Raw genomic sequence first — 26,110 nt, 5'->3', positions numbered from 1 at the left:
TGTTTCGTTCCGCTACAGCCAAAATGATCTAAAATCAATTAACTGATCATTTAAATTAATATTTTTTTGACATTTAAATAAATGTTTTATACCTATTATTGATTCTTGAAGAATACTTAGAACCTAGTGACTGGGCTGCTGTTTTGTTGTTTTTCAAGGCACTAGGCCTTTAAACATGGATTGATGGATAATTATTTTGATAATTTGATAGATATTGACAGGATTTTAGGATGGATATCTGTGTATAGATGTATAAGATGCTGAAAATTCATTTTGAGGGGATCGAGTTGGTGAAATTGAGATTTTTTTCATAAATGGAAAATAACTTTTGTAACCTCCTTGGTGGATATATTTATGGGCAGACTGACATGCTGATTGATGCATTGGTAGATACCTGTGGTTATATGGAGAGATAGATACCTGTGGTTACACAGATGAATAGATTGGGTGCAGTCAAAGATCTAAGGGTTTTTGAGTCATTAAATGCTTCTCTAGAATGTGTCACCTTATCTACTCTCTCACCTGATTCATCAAGTGCGGTTATTTACAATTGGTCTGAGGACTGGGCACTGGCACCTGTAGTTGTAGATTTTGGATGGGGTGTTACAAAGTCAGGTACACTGTAATTACAGTGTAGGTAAACATTGTTGTTAGTTTACAACTGTGAAATATACAGAGTGTGCAAAAATGACATCAAGGCAAAGGGTGGCTACAATTGAAGAACTACAATGTAGAATATAGTAAAAATAAAGAATAAACCTGGAATGAGCATGTGTGTCCAAACGTTTGACTGGTACTGTATGTGTAATTACATATAACACAAATTGGGTAATTAAAAATCATAAAACCACACACATGCATTTATTATATAGGAAACAATATCACCTAACATGTTATATAAACTGTGGTAAACAATTAGCTATTACATGGTGTTCTTTGATATTCTGGTCATAATTTCAACCTCCTATGAATGTTCCAATCATCTTGGTAACTTTTACACATTTTATCACTAAGCTTCACCCCAAAGACCCTTATGATACCACGTCATAGCAGCCTCTTCAAAAACATTCGCTCACATAACCTATTATGGGGTTAATCTAGCCCACTTTCTAGATGGCGAAACAGCTGCCAAAATAAAGGAAACTTTAATGAATTAGGGATAATAAGTATTTCAATTGTGTTGAGATCTGGTGACTGAGACAGCGATGGCATATGGTTTACATCGCTTTAATTTTCATAAAACCATACAGTGACCACTTTGCCCTGATGATGGGTGCATTTCCATCCTGGAAGAGACCCTTCCCACCAGGATAGAAATTCTTCCGCATTCATTTCACCTTTATTTAATCAGGTAAGCTAGTTGAGAACAAGTTCTCATTTGCAACTGCGACCTGGCCAAGATAAAGCAAAGCAGTGTGACACAGACAACAACACAGAGTTACACATGGAGTAAACAATAAACAAGCCAATAACACAATAAACAAGTCAATGACTCAGTAGAAAAAATAAAGTCTATATACAGTGTGTGCAAAAGGCATGAGGACGTAGGCAATAAATAGGCCATAGGAGTGAATAATTACAATTAAGCAGATTAACACTGGAGTGATAAATGAGCAGATGATGATGTGCAAGTAGAAATACTGGTGTGCAAAAGAGCAGAACAGTAAATAAAATAGAAACAGTATGGGGATGAGGTAGGTAGATTGGGTGGGCTATTTACAGATGGACTATGTACAGCTGCAGCGATCGGTTAGCTGCTCAGATAGTTGATGTTTAAAGTTGGTGAGGGAAATAAAAGTCTCCAACTTCAGCGATTTTTGCAATTCGTTCCAGTCACTGGCAGCAGAGAATTGGAAGGAAAGGCGGCCAAATGGGGTGTTGGCTTTGGGGATGATCAGTGAGATATACCTGCTGGAACGTGTGCTACAGGTGGGTGTTGTTATCGTGACCAGTGAACTGAGATAAGGCGGAGCTTTACCTAGCATAGACTTATAGATGACCTGGAGCCAGTGGGTCTGGCAACCAATATGTAGCAAGGGCCAGCCGACGAGAGCATACAGGTTTGCAGTGGTGGGTGGTATAAGGTGATTTGGTAACAAAACGGATGGCACTGTGATAGACTGCATCCAGTTTGCTGAGTAGCGTGTTGGAAGCTATTTTGTAGATGACATCGCCGAAGTCGAGGATCGGTAGGATAGTCAGTTTTACTAGGGTAAGTTTGGCGGCGTGAGTGAAGGAGGATTTGATGCGAAATAGAAAGCCGATTCTAGTTTTTGATTTTGGATTGGAGATGTTTAACTTCTCTAGGGTAGGTGAGACGCTAACGTCCCACCAGGCCAACATCCAGTGAAACTGTAGAGAGCTAACATTTTAAATACACCATTCGTTGTATTAAACATTCTTGTAAATACATGTATCTTACATCATTTAAAAGATGAACGTCTTATTAATCCAGCCGCTGTGTCAGATTTCAAAAAGGTTTACTGCAAAAGCAACGTTGCGATTTTCTGAGGACGGCGCCCCACACACACAAGTATTACTAGCATTTTCCAACCAAGCATTAGCGTCACGAAAGTCAGAAATAACAATAAAATAAATCGCTTACCATTGAAGATCTTCCTCTGGTGGCAATGCCAAGTGTCCTAACTACACAGTGAATGTTCATTTTGTTTGATAAAATCCATTTTTATAGCCTAACACGAAACATTTGTAAACCGGTTGCATCGTGATTTCCATCTCATTCAACTTTGGACGAAGCGTTCGTGGTAATTACACACACTAAACAAACGTTTATCCAGTCATGGTTGGTTTCATTGCAATCCTCTGGTTGATACTAACACAACCATACATGATGGCTCTTTTCCCGGGACGTATTGGCCGAAACAAACCGATTTGAAGACACCAATCAATGACCTCATTGCGCACCAATGGTAGGACCGGTCTATCGTTGCTTGACTGTATTTTGGCCCAATGACCACTGATCATCTTGAAATCTAGCTTGGAAGATAGCCAATGAGCTGAGGTAAACGGCAATGTGTAATGGTTATACGTTTGAAGACCAGCCTTTGTCGTAAACTCTGGCGTAAAAGAGGTTCATTCGCCATTTCAAATCCTACTTGACGGAGCCACAAGTGTTACGCATAGCAGTACATATTCAATAGCATTTTCAACAAGTTTATATTTTTTAATTATGGCGAATAAATCAGGAAAAGCTAAAACAAAGTCTAGGTATACACATTTAACCCAAATTATAGAGGAAATTGATAGAGACAGCCCCCCATCTCACAGCTAGCCTTCAGGGAGCTGCTCATCCAGGAGCTTGCTAGCTACAACAAGTTCACTGCAGCACCTTCTGCTCCAACCAGTGGTGTTCACCTGCCCAGATTCATCTCTGCAGGCATGAATGTGCCTCAGGGCAAAAAGGGCACAGTAGGGAGACGTCGTTGTGCCCTTTGTCACAGCAAATGCCCCATCACCTGCACCACCTGTTCAGTAAGCCTCTGCTTTACAGCAGAAAGAGACTGCTATTGGCCATGGCACCAGCAGCACAATATTGTGTAGAGGACTGAGGGTCTTCACATTATTGTAAATAGAAAATGTGTAAATAGTTACCCTTGTTATTTGTTTGTTTATTATTATTATTTTTTTTATATATTTTTTTCATATATATATATATATTTAAAAAAAAWTGGGGTGTGTTAGAATAGCATTTATGTATTTTGTATATAGTTCTTTCCTTCAAAATGTATCACTGTAACAATTCGGCCACTTGGGTACATTTGGGTACATTTGTGTGGGACACCTGGGTGACTTCATGCTCAATGTCATGTAGCTCGCTCATTTTTGAAGTTATCTGTCTAAAACCTTGCTCAGCTAGCTATTGTTGCCATATTATGTTCTTCATTCAAATCGTCCACAGCATCCTATCTGTATGTTTGGCTATTCTTGGTCATTTGAAAGATGATACAGCATCAATAAAAAACAGAAAACGTATGTTTATTTCCTTGTATTTTCTTCTACCAGATCTATTGTGTTATATTCTCCTACATTCAATTCACATTTCCACAAAATTCAGAGTGTTTCCTTTCAAAGGATACCAAGAATATGCATGTCCTTGCTTCTTGGCCTGAGCTACAGGCAGTTAGATTAGGGTATGTCTTTAGGCGGAAATTGAGAAGAAGGTGGGGTACCCCAAAGAAGTTAATATGAGTCTGGAAGGAGAGTTTACAGTCTAGCCAGACACCTAGGTATTTATAGTTGTCCACATATTCTAGGTCGGAACCGTCCAGGATGGGCGGGTGCGGGCAGCGAACGGTTGAAAAGCATGCATTTGGTTTTACTAGCCTTTAAGAGCAGTTGGAGGCCACDGAAGGAGTGTTGTATGGCATTGAAGCTCGTTTGGAGGTTAGTTAGCACAGTGTCCAAGGAAGGGCCAGAAGTATACAGAATGGTGTTGTCTGCGTAGAGGTGGATCAGGGAATCGCCCGCAGCAAGAGCGACATCATTGAAAAGAGTCGGCCCGAGAATTGAACCCTGTAGTACCCCCATAGAGACTGCCAGAGGTCCGGACCAAATGCCCTCCGATTTGACACAATGAATTCTGGCCCTGTAAGGGGTTGAGTGGACCTAAACTATGCAGAGAAATGCACCACACACCCATAACAGAGATACCTGAACCCTTCCCCTGCTTTCAATATACTTTGTATCCCTCATTTATTCAAGTGTTTCCTTTATTTAGTCATTTGGCTTATTCTGGACGTCTCACTTTCCACCACGTCTTTCGGACAATCAGCTTTCAGGGCTCAAACCACCCAGATTGGAAATAAATATGATGAGCACCTGATGATCAATCAATCACATTTATTTATAAAGCCCTTTTTACATAAACTGATGTCACAAAGTGCTGTACAGAAACCCAGCATAAAACCCCAAACAGCAATCAATGCAGGTGTAGAAGCACGGTGGCTAGGAAAAACTCCCTAGAAAGGCCAGGACCTAGGAAGAAACACAGAGAGGAACCAGGCTACGAGGGGTGGCCAGTCCTCTTCTGGCTGTGCCGGGTGGAGATTATAACAGAACATGGCCAAGATGTTCAAATGTTCATAGATGACCAGCGGGGTCAAATAATAATAATCACAATGGTTGTCGAGGGTGTAACAGGTCAGGACCTCAGGAGTAAATGTCCGTTGGCTTTTCATAGCCGATCATTCAGACTATCTCTACCGCTCCTACTGTCTCTAGATATTTGAAAACAGCAGGTCTGGGACAGGTAGCACGTCCGGTGAACAGGTCAGGGTTCCATAGCCGCAGGCAGAACAGTTGAAACTGGAGCAGCAGCACGACCAGGTACACTGGGGACAGCAAGGAGTCATCAGGCCAGGTAGACCTTAGGCGTGGTCCTAGGGCTCAGGTCCTCCGAGGGAAAGAAAGAAGGAAAGAAAGAAAGAAAAAGGGAAAAAAAGAAGGTTGAAAATGATAATTCAGGACAGAAGGCTGGGCTGGTGTCACCGAACCAGATTAACCCTGCTCATGGACAATAATTGACTTTCAAATATTTGTGAGCTACTGTGTGGTTAACTGCATCTGCATTTAAAAAGGTACAATATCTGATATTATATCATTTATTTAGTTAGTTATTTATACTGAACAAAAAGATGAACGCAACATGCAACAATTTCAAAGATTTTACTGAGTTACAGTTTATATAAGGAAATCAGTTCATTGAAATAAATTCATTAGGCCCTAATCTATGGATTTCACATGACTGGGAATACAGATATGCATCTGTTGATCACAGATACATTAAAAAAGGTAAGGGCATGGATCAGCGCATCCCAAACAAGCTCAATGGGTGACATGTCCAGTGAGTATGCAGGCCATGGAAGAACTGGAACATTTTCAGCTTCCAGGAATTGTGTACAAATCCTTGCAAAATGGAGCTGTGCATTATCATGCTGAAACATGAGGTAATGGTGCCAGATGAATGGCATGACAATTGGTCTCACGATCTCATGACGTTATCTCTGTGCATTCAAATTGCCATTGATAAAATGCAGTCGTGTTCATTGTCCGTAGTTTATGCCTGCCCATACAATAACCCCACTGCCACGATGGGGCACTCTGTTCACAACGTTGATATTAGCAAACCGCTCACCCACACAAAGACCATTCACGTGGTCTGTGGTTGTGAAGTCGGTTGGATGTACTGACAAATTCTCTAAAAAGATGTTGGAGGTGGTTTATGGTAGAAAAATGTACATTCCATTTTTCTCAACAGCTCTGGTGGTCATTCCTGTAGTCAGCATGCCAATTGCATGCTACCTCAAAACTTGAGACATTGTGTTGTGACAATTCTTTTTTTTTTAAGTGGCCTTTTATTGTCCGTGGCACAAGGTCCACCTGTGCAATAATCATGCTGTTTAATCAGCTTATTGATATGTCAGACCTGTCAGGTGAGTAGATTTTTTTGCGGATATGGAACATTTTTGGATCTATAATTTCAGCTCATGAAACATGGAACCAACACTTGGTATTGGTCCCTCTAGACATTACATTGATATTTTTGATCAGTGTAGTTATTTATTGAGATTCAATCTGTGAAACTGTTGATTTTATCCTAATGTGAGGGTCTGTTATAGGACCTATACATCTCATAATGCTTACATCACAATACTCTTTGAATCCAACCTACCCTATAGACTTGTATTGTGATGGTCCTTACTCTGGTTGCCTGGTGAGTACGTCTATAAGTAACTCAAGGGAGTGATTAGGAATGCATGCAATGTTTTCCGGCACACCTCTTATACTAAATAATCCAGATTGGGTCTCTTCCTTCTTCACATAAATAGAAACTGGAATAGCCCGTTTTTTGCCATGCCTCAGAAAGTGATCTCAGTGAAATCTTTTCAAATCTCAGTATCAAATCTCACGCGACAATGATTCTTTGGAAACACTTTGTAATTTTCACGATAAGCCATTATGCTTATACATGTTTGCCAGTACTATAAATACTTATAAATATTTTATATATTATTGTATATGTAATAAGTGCTTATGATCAGAGTGATGCAGGCCCTGTGTTTCAAGGGCTCCCGCTCTGTGCTCGTGGGTCAGAGCGACCCAGGCCCTGTGTTTCCAGGGCTCCCCGCTCTGTGCTCTGTGCTCGTGGGAAAGAGCGACCCAAGGGCCCTGTGTTTCCAGGGTTCCCGCTCTGTGCTCTGTGCTCGTGGGTCAGAGCGACCCAGCCAGCCACTACACAGGTCCAGCATGCTCCGCTGTGTGCTAGAGAGCAGCCAAGTGTTATTGTTGTGCTCTGTGCTCTGTGCTCGTGGTCAGAGCGACCCAGCCAGCCACTGGCGAGGCATATGCCGTTGAGTGTAGAGAGTCTGTGAGTGTGGCGAGGTTACGCGTGACTCCCCGCTCTGTGCTCTGTGGGTCAGAGCGACCCAGCCAGCCACTACACAGGTCAGACATGCTCCGCTGTGTGCTAGAGAGCAGCCAAGTGTTATTGTGGCTCGGCTGGGGTGGGTCAACTGCCACACGGCTACAACACACGCGCAAGCGAGCCTCGTGCATTTTCAGTTTTGGTCTCCCGCGTAAGCTGGCCGGCCGGCCGTAGAGATGTTACTAATATTGTCAGCGGCACACACACAACACACACACACACACACACACACACACACACACACACACACAACACACACACACACACACACACACACACACACACACACACACACACACACACACACACACACACAAAGTAACCGGCGCCCCACCCGTGCCATGTGCGCTCTTCCGCCGCTCAGTGGACCCAATCAGAGGAGCCGAGCGGCCATGGCCGTGCGTTTCACGGCTGCGCAAGTTCTAGAACAGATCTTATCAGCCTGGACCAAGAGACAACGGAGATTCCGGGAAGGAGAAGGAGACAGGAGGAATACAACCCCGAGCGCCGCGAGGTCAACGAGGCTTCTTCTCCCTCCTTCTGAGGAAGAGCCCGAAGAAGACCCAAGGATGAGCACGAGGACCAACACGAGGAAGAGATCTACTCGGCTCCGGACCAAAGCGAGACGCCGTTGCTGTCGAAAAACGGCAAAATCGAATGGTCCCCCGTGGCTTACGGCCGCCGCCGCCGCAGGGCCCGCGCGATCTGCCACGCGGGCCAGGACGAGACTCCGGGCCCCACGGCCCGCCTATGCCGTGACCCAGGCGTGCGACATCGCGTCCGCCTTCCACCTGTTTGTCACAACGGCGATAGAAAGGATAATTGTGGAAATGACGAACCTGCACGGGACCAGAAAATATGGCGACGGCTGGCGACCCATGGACGCCACGGACCTGCGCGCCTACGTAGGGCTGCTGATCCTAGCGGGCGTCTACAGGTCCCGAGGCGAGGCCGCGGCCAGCCTGTGGGACGCCGAGAGTGGCAGGACCATGTTCCGAGCCACCATGCCGCTCAAGGTCTTTCACAGGTACTCGAGGCTGCTGCGATTCGACGACCGCCAGTCGAGACCCGCCAGACTCGCCAGGGACAACTCGCAGCCATAAGAGAGGTCTGGGACCTGTGGGAGGGTACGGCAAGCCGGCCCTCTACAACCCGGGGCCTGACGTGACGGTGGACGAGCAACTGGTCCCGTTCAGAGGTACTGTGCGTGCGTGCGTGCGTGCGTGCGTGCGTGTGTGTGTGTGTCTATAGATAGGTAGTAGCTGTAGCGGCTGTAGCAGCGGCTGTGGCAGCACTAGCAGCAGTAGCAGCGTGTTTAACACAAAAGGCCGTTGGCCCCAATGAGACAGTAACGAGGCTAAACTCTTCTCCCCTTTCCAAAAGGCCGCTGTCCTTTCCGTCAGTACATACCCAGCAAGCCGGCGAAATACGGCATCAAGTCGTGGGTGGCCAAGCTACGCTTGGAAGATGCAAGTGTACACCGGCAAGGCGGCCAGCGGAGGGCCCGAGAAGAACCAGGAGATGCTCGTCGTCCTCGATCTGACAACGGGACTGAGCGGTCGCAATGTCACCTGTGACAACTTCTTCACCTCCTACGAACTGGGGCAGCGGCTCCTCGAGAGGACCTCACCATGGTGGTTACGGTGAGGAAGAACAAGGCCGAACTCCCGCCCGCGCTGCTCAAGTCCAAGGGCAGACAGGTCCTGTCCTCCAGGTTTGCCTTCACGCCCACCGCCACTCTAGTGTCCTACCTGGCAAAGAAAAACAAGAACGTGCTACTTTTGAACACGCTGCACACAGAGGGAGACATTAGCGATCGCCGTGACAGGAAGCCGGCCGTCAACCTAGACTACAATTGCAACAAGGGCGGCGTGGACAACCTAGACAAGGTGGTCGGCACCTACAGCTGCAGACGGATGACTGCACGCTGGCCCCTGGTCCTCTTCCACAACATCCTCGACGTGTCCTCCCACAACGCCTTTGTCATATGGCGAGAGATCAATGCCTCGCAAGCGGAACAAGCGCAGGGTGTTCCTCGAGCAGCTGGGAAAGGCACTTGTGAAGCCGCTGATCCAAAGAAGGCAGCTCTCCCCCGCACCGAAGCGGCGTCAGCACTTGTCAAAGTCCTACAGAGTGCCACGGCGGCTCGTGATCAACAGCTCGAGGAGCCCGCCGCTGGCACGGCCGCTGCCCCGCTCGCTGCCCCGGCCACCGGGGCAAGTAAGAGGAAGAGGTGTCAGCTCTGCCCACCCAAGAAGGACTCCAAGACACACACGGTGTGCTGCAGGTGTAAGAAATACATCTGCAAAGGCTGTTCACACGCATACTGTTACACTTGCACACATTGGGCCTTTAGCCAGGACGGGACAGGGTGACCCGCAGGACGCGGGGACTAGACACAATACGAGGACAAACGAAACCTTCCATAAGTTTGCTCATGGTAGAAGTGGTCACATAGTGACTGTTTCAAAGTTCACCCATTTTACACACCTCACCCGGCCATGAGACATATATGTCTTCATTACTGAAAAGATTGAGTTTGGTTGAGTTTAATGTCATTTGAAAGCTTACAAACAAAGTCAAACTATTTTATAATTTCTTAAATTGTTGCAGCTAATTTTATCTCAACATTGAATCATATCTGTGTAACATTTAATTAAGTACCAATTTAAGTAAATATTTTTTTTTTTTAATCTAATATAGGATGTAGGCTACAACGTTCTCTGTCGTTCTCAGTATTAGCACAAGCAGTTCGCAGTCTACACAATAGGAAGCGGCTGGGAGGAGGCTGGCTCATAATAATGTCTGGAATGGAAGCCACATGGAAGCCATGTGTTTGATGTCTTCGACACCATTAAATTGATTCCGTTCCAGCCATTACAGAGATGCATACAAAGCTCTCCCTCGCCTTCCATTTGGCAAATCTGACCATAATTATATCCTACTGATTCCTGCTTACAAGCATAAACTAAAGCAGGAAGAACCAGTGACTTGCACAATATGGAAGTGGTCAGATGACACGGATGCTACGCTATAGGACTGTTTTGCTAGCACAGACTGGAATTTGTTCCGGGATTCATCCAATGTTATTGAGTAGTATACCACATCAGTCATCGGCATCATCAATAAGTGCATCGACGATGTCATCCCCACAGTGACCACACGTAAATATCCCAACCAGAAGCCATGGATTACAGACAACATCCACACCGAGATAAAGACTAGAGCTGCCAGTTTCAAGGAGTGGGACACTAATCCAGAAGCTTATAAGAAATCCCGCAACGCCCTCAGACGAACCATCAAACAGGCAAAGCGTCAATACGGGATTAAGATTGAATCCTACTCCCCCGGCTTTGATGCTCGTCCGATGTGGCAGGGCTTGAAAACTATTACTGATTACAAAGGGAAACCCAGATGCGAGCTGCCCAGTGACACGAGCCTACCAGACGAGGCAAAAAACACTGAAGCATGCATGAGAGCACCAGCTGTTATTGATGACTGTGTGATAACGCTCTCGGTAGCCGATGTGTACAAAACCTTTAAACAGGTCAACATTCACAAAGCCGCGGGGCCAGACGGATTACCAGGACGTGTAATCAAAACATGCGCTGACCAACTGGCAAGTGGCTTTACTGACATTTTCAACCTCTCCCTGATCGAGTCTGTAATACTTACATGTTTCAAACAGACCACACTGCGCCCAAGAACGCCAAGGTAACCTGTCTAAAATACTATCGCACCTTAGTACTCACATCTGTAGCCATGAAATGCTTTGACAGGCTGGTTATGGCTCACATCAACATCATCCCAAACACCCTGGACCCACACCAATTTGCATACCACCTCAACAGATCCATAGTTGACACAATCTCTATTGCACTCCACACTACCCTCTCTCACCCGCATAAGAGGAACACCTAAATTGGCACCATACTGGATTGTTGCCATTTTGCCTGCTCCGACCCAACTTTGCTATTTTGTGAATCTTTTCGCATTTATCTTTACTTTAATTTGCCAAAATATATCCCCTATAATTTCTTATAACCAACAAGATCTTTTGAACATCAGCTGGGCAGTTACATACACCATTTCCTGCTACAACTTCGACTTTGTCTCACCTGCCCTGGGCTCTTTCAGTAATTTCAACCTACTTTTCTGGTTATGCAAGAGGAAACATTGGCGTTATAGAGGCAGGAGAGGGAAGTCCTGATGGATGACCTCTGACCGTAGATTTGCTATCAACAGGTTACTCATAACTGCAATATTCTCTGCTTTTCTGAAACCTGGCTTTTGGACAAGATATTGACCATGGCTATCCAACTCGATGGATTCTCCATTTATTGAGCAGATAGGACACTAGAGTCAGGTAAATTGAGAGAGGGAGGGGTTTTGCCTCTTCATCAACAACAAATAATGTGCAGTGGTAGTCTCAAATCCATTGTTCACCCGTCTTGGAATACCTGATGGTCAAATGACGACCATTATACCTCCCAAGGGAGTTGTCAACTGTTATTGTGACTGTTGTATACATTCCACGTCAGGTCAAGAAATACAACAAATATAACATAACGAACCATAAGAAGCTATAAACAAGGAAAAAGGAAAAATGACATCCAGAGGCTGCCTTTCTTGTTGCCGGCAATTTTAATTATGTGTCATTAAGACACATGATGCCCAAATTCCATCAACACGTCCCCTACATCACTAGGGACGATAAAGTCCTAGACTACTGTTACTCTACCCACAAGCAAACATACAAAGCCCTTCCTCGTCCGCCATTCGGAAAATCAGATCATGACTCCGTACTCATGCTTCCTTTTTCCAAGCAGAATCTCAAACAGGAAGTGACTTGCGCCGTTGAGAAATGGTCATCAGAATCAGAGATTATGCTTCAGGACTGCTATGATGGCGCTTTTTGGAATATGTTCAGAGGCTTTGGCGATTAGGTCGACGAGCTAACCACCTCCATCACCGGTATCACAACAAAATGCATCGGCGACGTTGTACCCACAGCGAAGGTCTACGTCTTCCCCAATCAAAAGCCTTGGATTAACACAGAGGTTAGTGCAAAGCTAAAGGACAGGGCTACCACAAACAGGGCTATTGCAGAAAACCCTGAGGCCATAGCTGAGGACAGGAACAAGTACAAGAAGTCTCGCTACAACCTCCGCATAAGCATAACAACAATATAGGAATAAGGTGGAATCATACTACAGACTCCAACGTCCGCCACATCTGGCTTAGGCTACAATCTTTTACGGATTACAAAGGAAGACCCTGCCATGATCTGCCCAGCAATGCCACTCTTCAAGACAAACTCAATGCATTTTATACACGCTTCAAAAATAACACTGTGCCATGCATGAGGGCCCATACCAACCCAGAGGATTGGGTGATCTCACTCTCCGAGGCCGACGTGAGTAAGGTTTTTAATATTCCAGGGCACTGTTCTCAGAGCATGTGCAGACTCCAGTGAGTACGTTATTTTAGGGCACTGTTCTCAGAGCATGCGCAGATCAGCTGGCAGGCATATTTACATTAACTTCTCTAGGGTAGGGGGCAGCATTTTCACGTTTGGATGAAAAGCGTACCCAAATTCAACTGCCAGTTACTCATCCCCAGGAGATAAGATATGCATATCATTAGTAGATTTGGATAGAAAACACTCTGAAGTTTCGAAAACTGTTTGAATCATGTCTGTGAGTATAACAGAACTTATTTAGCTTATAAACCCCGAGGACAAACCATTCAGATTTTTTTTTGACTGTCTTTTCAATGAATTTCATTTGGAAACCAGATTTCTAAGCGAATTGCTTGCAGTTCCTACGGCTTCCACTGGATGTCAACAGTCGTGGGAAATAGGTTGAGGTTATTCCTTTGTGTAATGAAGAAATACGGCCATCTTGAAGTCGAGGCACTCCAGGTGTCCTGGACATGCGCTTCAATCAAACAGAAGGCATGCTACATGTTGTTTTAATCCTGTATTGAACACATATCATCCCGTCTTCAATTTTATCGATTATTAAATAACTACCTACATATACATATTTTCTCAACTAACCGGTGCCCCTGGTCATTGACTCTGTACCAGTACCATGTGTATAGCCTCGCTGTTGTTATTTGACTGCTTATCTTGAATTACTTGTTACTTTTATTTCTTATTCTTAATCGCATTTTATTTAAACTGCATTTTTGATTAGGGGCTCATAAGTAAACATTTCACTGTAAGGTCTACACCTGTTGTTTTCGGTGCATGTAATGCAGTTTGATTTGAAATGTTTGAAATGTTTTGGCAAAGTTTAGAGGTAATTTTTGAGATATTTTGTAGTGACGTTGCGCAAATTGGAAGCAGTTTTTTTCTGGATCAAACGCGCCAAATAAATGGACAATTTGGATATACATGGACGGATTAATCGAACAAAAGGAGCATTTGTGATGTTTATGGGAAATATTGGAGTGCCAACAAAAGAATCTCGTCAAAGGTAAGGCATGATTTATATTTTATTTCTGCGTTTTGTGTTGCGCCTGCAGGATTGAAATATGCTACACTCTCTTTGTTTACTGTTGTGCTATCATCAGATAATAGCATCTTATGCTTTCGCCGAAAAGCCTTTTTGAAATCTGACATGTTGGCCTGATTCACAACGAGTGTAGCTTTAATTTGATATCTTACATGTGTGATTTAATGAAAGTTTGATTTTATATCATTTTTTTGAATTTGGCGCTCTACATTTTCCCTGGCTATTGGCCAAGTGGGACGCAAGCATCCAGCCTATTCCAGAGAGGTTAACTTCTTAGCGCTAGGGGTCAAAATTGATTTTTTTCTTCAAATAACGTACCCAACGTAAACGGAAATTTTCTCTGGCCCAGATCGTAGAATATGCATATAATTTACAGATTAGGATAGAAAACACTCCAAAGTTTACAAAACTGTCAAAATATTGTCTGTGAGAAAAACAATACTTATTCTGCAAGCGAAATCCTGAGAAAAAGTAACCCAGAAGTGATATAAAAAAAAAAAAAATTGTTTCCTGGCCTGTCTAACCTCCATTTAAAGGGGTATCAACCAGATTATTTTTCCAATGGCTTCCTCAGGCTGTGACCAGGCTTTAGACATAGTTTCAGGCTTTTATTTTGAAAAATGAGCAAGATGTTTCAAAAGAGGTCAGCTGTCCTCTGAATATTTCCTGCGCATGCGGGAGGAGCTCACCATTTTCATTTTCTCTCTTAATGAATAGGTTATGCTTCGGTTGAAATATTATCAATTATGTTTGTTAAAGACAACCTGAGGTTTGATTATAAAAAGCATTTTAAATGTTTCTACGACCATTTCGGATACTTTTTGGGATTTGTCGAACGGAACACGGCTTTTGTTTTTTCATCATAACGCGCAACCCAAATGGCGTTTTTTTGTGATAAAAGTAATATTTATCGAACAAAAATAACATTTGTTGTGTAACTGGGAGTCTCGTGAGTGGGAACACCCGAAGATTATCAAAGGTAAGCGATTAATTTGATTGCTTTTCTTACTTTCGTGACCAAGCTAGCCAAGTTAATATAAGGCTAAGCTGTTATAGCATTGAAAGCTACACTCACAAAAGCTTGGATTTCTTTCGCTGTAAAATATATTTTCAAAATCTGACACGATAGGTGGATTAACAACAAGCTAAACTGTGTTTTGGTATATTTCACCTGTGACTGCATGATTCTAAATATTTGTAGTAATATTTTTTAATCTGATACTTTTGGAAATTTTCATCTCCCTTTCAGGACCGGAAAGAGGCTGTAGTTTTTCTCATCATAACGCGCAACCCAAATGGCGTTTTTATCGAACAAAAGATGATTTGTTGTGTAACTGGGAGTCTCGTGAGTGGAATCGTCCGAAGATTATCTAAGGTAAGCGATTCATTTTATTGCTTTTCACACTTTCGTGACCATGCTAATTTGGGGCTAGCTGATGTAGCATTGAAAGCTACACTCACAAAAGCTTGGATTTCTTTCGCTGTAAAATATATTTTCAAAATCTGACACCATAGGTGGATTAGCAACAAGCTAAGCTGTGTTTTGGTATATTTCACTTGTGATTGCATGATTATAAATATTTTTTGTAATATTTTTGAATTTGGCACCCTGCAATTCAGCAGTTTTGGAAACTTTGGAGTGTTTTCTATCCTAATCTGTAAATTATATGCATATTCTACGATCTGGGCCTGAGAAAATGTCCGTTTACCTTGGGAACATTATTTTAAGAAAACTAAAAATCTGACCCCAGGCGCTAAGAAGTTAAAGGGAAAAAAGGATTCTGCCAGTCCGTAGTGAGTAATCGCAGTTCTGATGCCCAGAAGTTAATATCAGTCATTCGAGACGGTAGCAGCAACATTATACACAAAATAAGTTACAAAATAAGTTACAAACAACTCAAAGAAATTAACAAAAAAACACAATTGGTTAGGAATATGTAAAACTTCAGCGTTGTTCTCCATCGCTGGAGAACTAGGCCTTATATTTTGATTAAATGGAGATAAACACGGATTACACCAAACAATTGTTGTAAGGCTTAAAAATCCATCTTTAACCTTTCTCCTCCCCTTCATCTACTCTGGTTGAAAGTGACATTAATTAGGGATCATAGCTTTCATCTGGATTCACCTGGTCAGTGAAAGTGGAAAGAGCATGTGTTCTTAATGTTTTGTATACTCATTGTAGATCGGCCATTTAGAAATATTTTCTGGTTTTATAATACACAATTATTGTGCAGTTGTAATGTTGTTTTTGCAATAATGTTATTTTTGGGAGTAGGTTAATTTATTGGAATCTGGCCCGTCAAGTTCAGTCACAAGTACAAAGGTGCTGCTGTCAAGAATCTTCTTTAATTAAAGGGTGAGTCAGTGTCATTCATGTTCAGAACATTATAAGCTCCTGAGTCATCCATTCATTTGTAACATAGTCTACCTATAGTAACATAGCCAACATCTTATATACACTATGGGAGTGTCCTATTTGTCGCAAGATAGTTACTTCAAAGAACGAYAAAGTAATTTTATAAATATGGGCCTTAAAATGTAATACCAAAATTCTCTTTCTGAAGCAGTTAATTTAAGTCTAAGACATTTAATTAATTTGGCTCCACACTGGACACACGCTGGTTGAATCAACATTGTTTCTATGTCATTTCAAAGAAATCACGTGGAACCAACGTGGAATAGATGTTGAATTGATGTCTGTACACAGTGGGCTGATAATTTAGTGCAACAATAATAGTTTTATATTAATCTATTTGTAACTCATTATAAAACGTGTGAGACAAAGGAAGCTTGAATGCTTCCATTCAGTATTTATTCTTGCAATGGCTCCACCACCACCGGTAAATGTACAGTACAGTACATGACCAAAAGTATTTGGACATTTCAAATTAGTGTATTTGGCTATTTGACAGGTGTATAAAATCGAGCACACAGCCATGCAATCGCATAGACAAACAATGGCATTAGATTGGCCCGTACTCAAAAGCTCTGTGACTTTCAGTGTGGCACCGTCATAGGTTTCCACCTTTCCTGCAAGTCAGTTCTTCAAATTTCTGCCCTGCTAGAGCTTTCCTGGTCAACTGTAAGTGCTGTTTTTGTGAGGAGGAAACGTTTATGAGCAACAACGGCTCAGCCACGAAGTGGTAACCCACACAAGCTCACAGAATGGGACCACCGAGTGCTAAATTGTACCATGTAAACATCGTCTGTCATCGGTTGCAACACTCACTACTGAGTTCCAAACTGCCTCTGGAAGCAACGTCAGCACAATAACCATTGGTAGGGAGCTTCATGAAATGGGTGTACAACGCACAATGCCATGCGTCGGTCGGCTGGAGTGGTGTAAAGCTCGCCGCCATTGGACTCTGGAGCAGTGGAAACGCATTCTTCGGAGTGATGAATCCCGCTTCACAATCTGGCAGTCCGACAGATGAATCTGGGTTTGGTGGATGCTTGGAAACAGCTACCTGTCCCAATGTATAGTGTGTCCACATACTTTTGGTCATATAGCACTACATCGGTAGGCCTTTTAATCCCTTAAATAGGCCTACTCCAATTTCAAATATGTATTTCCGAATATTATTATTGATATTAATAATGTTATCAATAGGATTAATCGAATATAGATTATCTTGCTTTAAGAATAGGATCCTGAAGTAAAACATTAATAGATTGTTCATCTGAATATTTTTAGGTGACGTGATACGGTAGAAATGAAACCACTGAAACCCCTGAGGTTTCACAGCTTGCGTAATGGTTTTGTATAGGCATGTCTGCACTAACACAGGGAAACAGAAAACTATATAGAACAGACAACAGTTAGTCCTAAAGTACCATTTAAGTGGTCCCAGGACTGTACCTATGCTTTTGAGTCCGCTAAAGCGCTACTTTGTATTGCACCAGTGCTTTCCGCCCCCAACTTTGACAAACTTTTTAAGTTGGAGGTAGACGCTAGTATAGTGGGGGTGGGTGCGGTTCTCTTGCAGGAAGATGAAGAGGGAGTGGATCGGCCCGTCAGTTTCTTCTCCTGTTAGTTCAACTCGTGTCAGTCAAGGTACTCCACCATTGAACAAGAGACGCTGGCTTTATTGCTAGCCTTACAGTTCTTTGAAGTATATATGGGCCCCAGTGCCTTGCCTATACTGGTCTTCACGGACCATAATCCTTTGGTGTTTTTGAAGAAAATGTACAATCAGAACCGCCGCCTTATGCGATGGGCTCTGATTGTACAAGGATACAATGTACAGATAAAATATGTGAAGGGCTCGGCAAATGTGGTTGCCGACGCGCTATCACAGGTTTGGTAACTGGGGATGCTTTAGGTTTTGTTATTACAAACTGTAAATTTGCATGTTTTGTGGTGGGCGTGTTACGTTCCCCAGTTTCTGTGTTGTGGTTTTGTTTGTATGTGTGTGTTTCAGGAAATGGCTTCCTGAAATTCCCCCCAAGCAGCTGATTGGTATGTCCTATGTTGGTTGTTGCTGAGAGAGAGAGAGAGAGAGAGAGAGAGAGAGAGAGAGAGAGAGAGAGAGAGAGAGAGAGAGAGAGAGAGAGAGAGAGAGCTGATTGTTATGTTCTGTGTTAGTTTGTTGCTCAGACAGAGATATGGTTATATCCTGTGTTGGTTGTTTCTCAGAGAGAGATGATTTGTATGTCCTGTGTTGGTTTTTGCTGAGAGACAGGTTTTTGTTAAGTACTTTGTAGCCGCTGCTTCTAAGGTATGTGTGTCCCCATAGGAGGCAGTGTTTTTGATTTTTGAATTTTTTTGACCCACGTTTGCATTCTGTTTCATTTCTTCACAGGGGGGTAGGGGAAGGCACCTCTTGCTTAGGCAAGAGGCCTGCGGGCATACATAACCCGTTGTATTTACTGTCTATACACACTAGGTAAGACCTGGGCAGACCACCCCCTGTATTTTGGTTAGCGCACCAGGTGGTGCTAAGTTAGGCAAGTAGTGGGTATGCAGGTAAGGTAGGAGAGGGGGCTTTGACATTTACTTTCTTTGCTTTGGTTCCGCCCAGCCCCTTTTCCGCCCAGCCCCTTTGGTTCCGCCCAGCCCCCAAATTTACCGTGTGAAGGAATAAATAAATTCCCAGTTAACGGTAAATTCTCTGCCTTTGTCATCCTACATTTCCAAGATGGCGTAGCAGTCGGACGAGTCTTTGTTTTGTCCTGTCCCGTGTAAATAGTCTTCGTATTTTTCGTATACATTTCGTATATATTTTAATTTCACTTTCCATCTAGGAACTGAATATACATTCCTACATTCCGCCTCACCCAATGTGGTACGGACCTGCTATTTTTTTTATACTTTAGAACCGTAACCCCAATCAGAAGCTAGCCAGATAACTAGCTACTAGCTAGTAGTCAGTTAGCCACTGCTGCGGTCTTCACCCTCAACTCGGACACAGCCAGCTTCAATACCGGGCCCAAACTACCCTGGCCAGATCTGCCCCAAAGCGCGAATATCAACCAGAGCATATCTAGGACTGCTTTTTTTCTTCTTATCCACATAGAAAAGATCCAACGATTCCCTGACGCAAGCTCTGGACAAATATACACCGTAATCATACTACAGGCTAAGCTAGCTGCAACGGAGTGGCTACTAACTTGGCTAAACACCGTCTGTCCCGAGCAAGGCACACCTCAGTTTGCCTTGGAGCTAGCGGCTCGAGCTAGGTTCCGCATCTGTGCCGAGGCTAGCTGAGAGGTTCTACGCAGCGAATTCTTGGGCTACAATATACAGACACACTAAGCGTCGTATTTTAGGCCCGCCATTTTTTTGACCAGCTGCTAGTAGAGCGTTTACCTTTCTGGACAGAACCACGCACACCTGTTATTCCACGCCTGGGATATCTTATACTATCACATCATCTTGACCCTAGGCATCAGAATGGTCTCATCGACACACCAGAACGGCAGGATACCCTGATCCAGTAATACCCTCGGCACACCCTGCCGTTGATCCTGAACAGTACTACGAGATCACTTCACATCCAAAGCTACTGCTTAGCGGCCCTTAGCCCACTTGCAGTCTAGCGCACACATACTTCTGCCAACGACAGCTACGCACACCTCAGTTTAGCAAATATCCAATCCACTACATTGTACAATTTTTCATTCAAAACCCAGAACCTCGCTTACTCACTCGCACAATCCCTGCCATCTGGCTTGGATTCTCTGTCGACACGACCACGTCTGAGCAGACCCCCTCCGTCTGGCAGACCACCCCCGGGCTACTAACTTTAAACGCCGCGTGCTAGCTTAGTGGAGGCCTCCCTGCCCATCTACGGCTGCCCCTGGACACTATGATCACTTGGCTACATAGCTGATGCATGCTTGACTGTCCATTAATCACGGTACTCCATTCTGTTTATTTGTGTTTTATCTGTCGGCTCTGTGCTTTAACTCAGGATCTGTGTGTAGTTAATCCGACCCTCTCTGCCTAGTCGTCGCCATTTTACCTGTGTTGCTGTGTTAGACAGCAACCTGTTTTGCTGCTGTTATCTTACCTGTTGTTTTAGCTAGCTCTCCCAATCAAGACCTGCAATCACTTTAATGCCTATTGTATGTCTCTCTCAAATATCAATATGCCTTTGATACTGTTGTTCAGGGCATAGTTATCATTATCATTGTTTTGGTTTGGCAATGGACCCTGTAGTTCCACTCTCGTACCTCTGATACCTCCTTGGTCCCACCCCCCACACATGCGGTGACCTCACCCATTGAGACCAGCATGTCCAGAGATACAACCTCTCTTATCATCACCCAGTGCCTGGCTTGCCTTCCGCTGTACCCACGTCCCCACAATACCCCTGTCTGCACATTATGCCCAGAATCTATTCTACCACGCCCAATAAATCTGCTCCTTTTATTCTTTTGTCCCAACGCTCTAGGCGCACCAGTTTTGATAGCCTTTAGCCGCACCCCTCATCCTACTACCTCTGTTCCTCGGGTGATTGGAGGTAACCCCAGCCCTGCATGTCCCCAGTCACCCTCATTTGTTTGACTTCTGTGATCGAAAAAAGCCTTGGCATCATGCATGTCAACATCAGAAGCCTCCTCCCTAGTTTGCCTTACTCACCGCTTTAGACACTCTGCCAACCCTGATGTCCTTGCCGTGTCCGAATCCTGGCTTAGGAAGGCCACCAAAATTCTGAGATTTCCATACCCAAACTATAACACTTTCCGTCAAGATTAGAACTGCCAAAGGGGAGGAGTTGCAATCTACTGCAGAGATTAGCGCGTGCCAAAGTTCTGTCATACTTTCCAGGTCTATGCCCAAACAGTTCGAACTTCTAATTTTAAAAAATCATCTCCCAGAAAATAGATCTCTCACTGTTGCCGCCTGCTACCGACCCCGCACTCAGCTCCCAGCTGTTGCCCTGGACACCATCTGTGAATTGATCGCCCCCCATCTAGGCTTCAGAGTTTGTTCTGTTAGGTGACCTAAACTGGGATATGCTTAACCCCGGCAGTCCTACAATCCAAGGCTTGATGCCCTCAATCTCACACAAATCATCAAGGAACCCACCAGGTACAACCCTAAATCCGGTAAACATGGCACCCTAATAGACAATTATCCTGACCAAACCCTGCCCTCCAAATACACCTCTGCTGTCTTCAATCAAGATCTCAGCGATCACTGCCTCATTGCCTGTATCCGCCAGGGGGTCCGCGGTCAAACGACCACCCCTCATCACTGTCAAACCTCCCTAAAACACTTCTGCGAGCAGGCCTTTCTAATCGACCTGGCCCGGGTACCCTGGAAGGATATTGACCTCATCCCGTCAGTTGAGGATGCCTGGTCATTCTTTAAAGTTACTTCTCACCATATTAGACAAGCATGCTCCGTTCAAAAAATGCAGAACAAGAACAGATATAGCCCTTGGTTATCCAGACCTGACTGCCCTCGACCAAGAAAACATCCTGTGGCGAACTGCAATAGATCGAAGAGTCCCCGCGATATGCAACTGTTCAGGGAGTCAGGAACCAATACACGCAGTCAGTCAGGAAAGCAAAGGCCAGCTTTTTCAAGCAGAAATTTGCATTTCTGTAGCTCTAACTCCAAAAAGTTCTGGGATACTGTAAAGTCCTGGAGAACAAGAGCACCTCCTCCAGCTGCCCACTGCACTGAGGCTAGGTAACACGGTCACTACCGTAAATCCGTGATAATCGAAACTTCAACAAGCATTTCTCCAGGCTGGCCATGCCTTCCTCCTGGCGACTCAACCTTGGCCAACAGCTCCGCCCCCCCGCTGCTACTCGCCCAAGCCTCCCCGCTTCTCCTTTACCCAAATCCAGATAGCAGATGTTCTGAAAGAGCTGAAAACCTGGACCCATACAAATCAGCTGGGCTTGACAATCTGGACCCCTATTTCTGAACTGTCCGCCGCCATTGTCGCACCCCCTATACCAGCCTGTTCAACCTCTCCTTCGTATCATCTGAGATCCCCAAGGATTGGAAAGCTGCCCGGTCATCCCCTCTTCAAAGGGGGAGACACCCTGGACCCAAACTGTTACAGACCTATATCCATCCTGCCCTGCCTATCTAAGGTCTTCGAAAGCCAAGTCAACAAACAGATCACTGACCATCTGAATCCACCGTACCTTCTCCGCTGTGCAATCCGGTTTCCGAGCCGGTCAGGGTGCACCTCAGCCACGCTCAAGGTACTAAACGATATCATAACCGCCATCGATAAAAGACATTACTGTGCAGCCGTCTTCATCGACCTGGCCAAGGCTTTCGACTCTGTCAATCACCATATTCTTATCGGCAGACTCAGTAGCCTCGGTTTTCTAATGACTGCCTTGCCTGGTTCACCAACTACTTTGCAGACAGAGTTCAGTGTGTCAAATCGGAGGGCATGTTGTCCGGTCTCTGGCAGTCTCTATGGGGGTACCACAGGGTTCAATTCTCGGGCCGACTCTTTTCTCTGTATAATCAATGATGTTGCTCTTGCTGCGGGCGATTCCCTGATCCACCTCTACGCAGACGACACCATTCTATATATCCGGCCCTTCCTTGGACACTGTGCTATCTAACCTCCAAACGAGCTTCAATGCCAATAACACTTCCTTCCGTGGCCTCCAACTGCTCTTAAACGCTAGTAAAACCAAATGCATGCTTTTCAACCGTTCGCTGCCTGCACCCGCACGCCCGACTAGCATCACCACCCTGGACGGTTCCGACCTAGAATATTGGACATCTATAAGTACCTAGGTGTCTGGCTAGACTGCAAACTCTCCTTCCAGACTCATATCAAACATCTCCAATCCAAAATCAAACAGATCGGCTTTCTATTCGCAACAAAGCCTCCTTCACTCACGCCGCCAAACTTACCCTGTAAAACTGACTATCCTACGATCCTCGACTTCGGCGATGTCATCTACAAAATAGCTTCCAACACGCTACTCAGCAAACTGGATGCAGTTTATCACAGTGCTTCGTTTTGTTACTAAAGCACCTTATACGACCCACCACTGCGACCTGTATGCCCTAGTCGCTGGCCCTCGCTACATGTTCGTCGTCAGACCCACTGGCTCCAGGTCATCTACAAGGCTATGCTAGGTAAAGTGCCGCCTTATCTCAGTTCACTGGTCACGATGGCTACACCCACCGAAGCACGCGCTCCAGCAGGTGTATCTCACTGATCATCCCTAAAGCCAAAACCTCATTTGGCGCCTTTCCTTCCAGTTCTCTGCTGCCTGCGACTGGAACGAATTGCAAAAATCTCTGAAGTTGGAGACTTTTATCTCCCTCAACAACTTTAAAAATCTGCTATCGAGCAGCTAACCGATCGCTGCAGCTGTACATAGTCCATCGTATATACCCACCCCAATTTACCTACCTCACCCCCATACTGCTTTTATTTATTTACTTTCTGCTCTTTTGCACACCAGTATCTCTTCTTGCACATGATCACTGATGATTATCACTCCAGTGTTAATCTGCTAAATTGTAATTATTCGATTTATTGCCAACCTCTCAATGCCTTTTGCACACATTGTATATAGATTCTCTTTTTTTCTACCATTTATTGACTTGTTTATTGTTTACTCCATGTGTAACTCTGTGTTGTGTCTGTTCACACTGCTATGCTTTATCTTGGCCAGGTCGCAGTTGCAAATGAGAACTTGTTTCTCAACAGCCTACCTGGTTAAATAAAGGTGAAATAAAAAATAAAAAATAAAAAAAATCCTTACTCGCACCTACAATCCCATACCCTCTTTCACTCCACGGGGAGTTGAGTTGTAGCAGGGGTTTGCGTTCCCTCTTCCTAGAGGTGTGAGTAACACCAGAGATAAATAACGAAGTGCGCGCCTCACCGGAACGCCACAACAAACAGTACAGCCAAAATGGGAGCCACTTGGAAAAACTACAATTTTTTTGCAAAAAACAACGCTGAAACTCTTTCTATAGACTGTTGACATCTAGTGGAAGCCCTAGAAACTGGAATATGGTAGGTTTTCCTTTTATATTCCCTTCCCAGCCTTTGTAATCAGTGGTGAGCTGAAAGAAAAGTTCTGGATGGATTGTCCTTGGTTTTTGCCTTCATATCAGTACTGTTTTACTCACAGACAGTATCTTAACAGTTTTGAAGAACTGTAGAGTGTTTTCTATCCATACTACCAATTCTATGCATATCCATAGCTTCTGGCCTGAGTAACAGGCAGTTTACTTTGGGCACCTCATTCACCAAACTTCCAAATACTGCCCCTAGCACGAAGAAGTTAAGTAACAATAAGATAGAATATCCTGTTGGGGCTGGGGGGGGAGAATTGGAAAAACTGGAAAAAATATGCGCCACATTTTTAAACGGCCTTTTAAATCAATTTCTGATCTTACAATATGCATATGGTTAATAGTATTGGATAGAAAAGAGTTCAAGTTTTTCTAAAAACCGTTTTAATTTTTTCTCTGAGTGGAACACAAGTCCTTTGGCAGCACTTTCCCCCGACCAGGAAGTAAAGTGCCAAAGATGTTTAGTGAGCTCGCTTCAACACTCTGCCTATACATGGTCATGCCACTTATGACCGCGGAACACACCTTGTACGCCTTCCTCTGGGTGTTAGAGTACGTCAGAGGAGAAATCATGCGTTTATCTTGTTCTGACGTTGAAATAAGGACCTATTTCTTTGACATGACCGTCAATTTTCAGGAAGTCAGAAGCCTGCGACTGTGGAGAGATCATGTTTTGTTTTGCTGCCGTTTCGGATGTGAACTATCTCGCAGCTCGGATTTTGATTTTGATAAATGAGACCATGTCATCGTAATGTATAGTTTTTTCAATATAGTTTAATCAGATTATTGTAATTTTTCTATAGTTTTGCCGTGTACCGTAATGTTTCTTTTGTGGTTACGTTGGAAGAGTTCCGTGCCATCTCGACGAGTACCACATGCTAAATGAAGATGGAAAGTTGCCATTCTGAAGGGATTGACACGACTCTTTTGGACTAAGGACAACTTGATCAACATTCTGATGAAAGATTCAGCCAAAGTAAGACCAAATTTAATAATGTTATTTCATATATCTGTCGTGCATGTCTACTGGTGCGCGCGCGCCCAAGTGTGTCCTGTCTGGCCGTGGCTATGCTAATTAAGCGCTACATTTAGTTTTCGATGTAAAAACTTTAATAAAATCGGAAATATTGTCTGGAATCACAAGAATCCTGTTTTTCAATTGCTGCACAGTATGTATTTCTCAGAAAATGTTTTATGAGGAGTAATTAGGTATTTGTTGGTGTCTGTAAATGTTATGGCTGCTTTCTGATTGCAGCTGAAATGTAATTATGATTTATACCATAAATATACACATTTTTTCAAAAAAAAAAAATGCTATACAATAAATATGTTATCAGACTGTGATCTTATGAAGTTGTTTCTTGTTAGTGGCTATATATATCTTCATTTGGTCGAATTAGTGATAGCTAGTGACGGCAGTAAAACCTGATGCAGTTAGAAAGTGCTCTCTTTTGCTGACGTGGTTAGCTAATAGATTTACCTAATTTTGTCTTTCCCTGTAACATTTTACAAATCGAACATGGTGGTTAGATTCAACAGATGTCTGCCTTTCATATGCTGTATTGGACTTGTTAATGTGTAAAAGTTAAATATTTTAAAAAAAAGGTTTTTTGAATT

At 43.8% G+C, this 26,110-nt stretch overlaps 1 pseudogene; it reads left to right on the top strand.

Annotated features, from left to right (window-relative positions):
• The first annotated feature begins 7,053 nt into the window (after nt 1-7,053).
• Nucleotides 7,054-9,819, top strand: LOC139024749 (piggyBac transposable element-derived protein 4-like; annotated as a pseudogene).
• The last annotated feature ends 16,291 nt before the right edge of the window (nt 9,820-26,110 follow it).

Source organism: Salvelinus sp. IW2-2015, unplaced genomic scaffold (genome assembly GCF_002910315.2).
Source record: "Salvelinus sp. IW2-2015 unplaced genomic scaffold, ASM291031v2 Un_scaffold1835, whole genome shotgun sequence".
In the NCBI taxonomy this organism is placed as follows: Eukaryota; Metazoa; Chordata; class Actinopteri; order Salmoniformes; family Salmonidae; genus Salvelinus; species Salvelinus sp. IW2-2015.
This window is presented reverse-complemented; position numbering and strand designations above follow the sequence as displayed.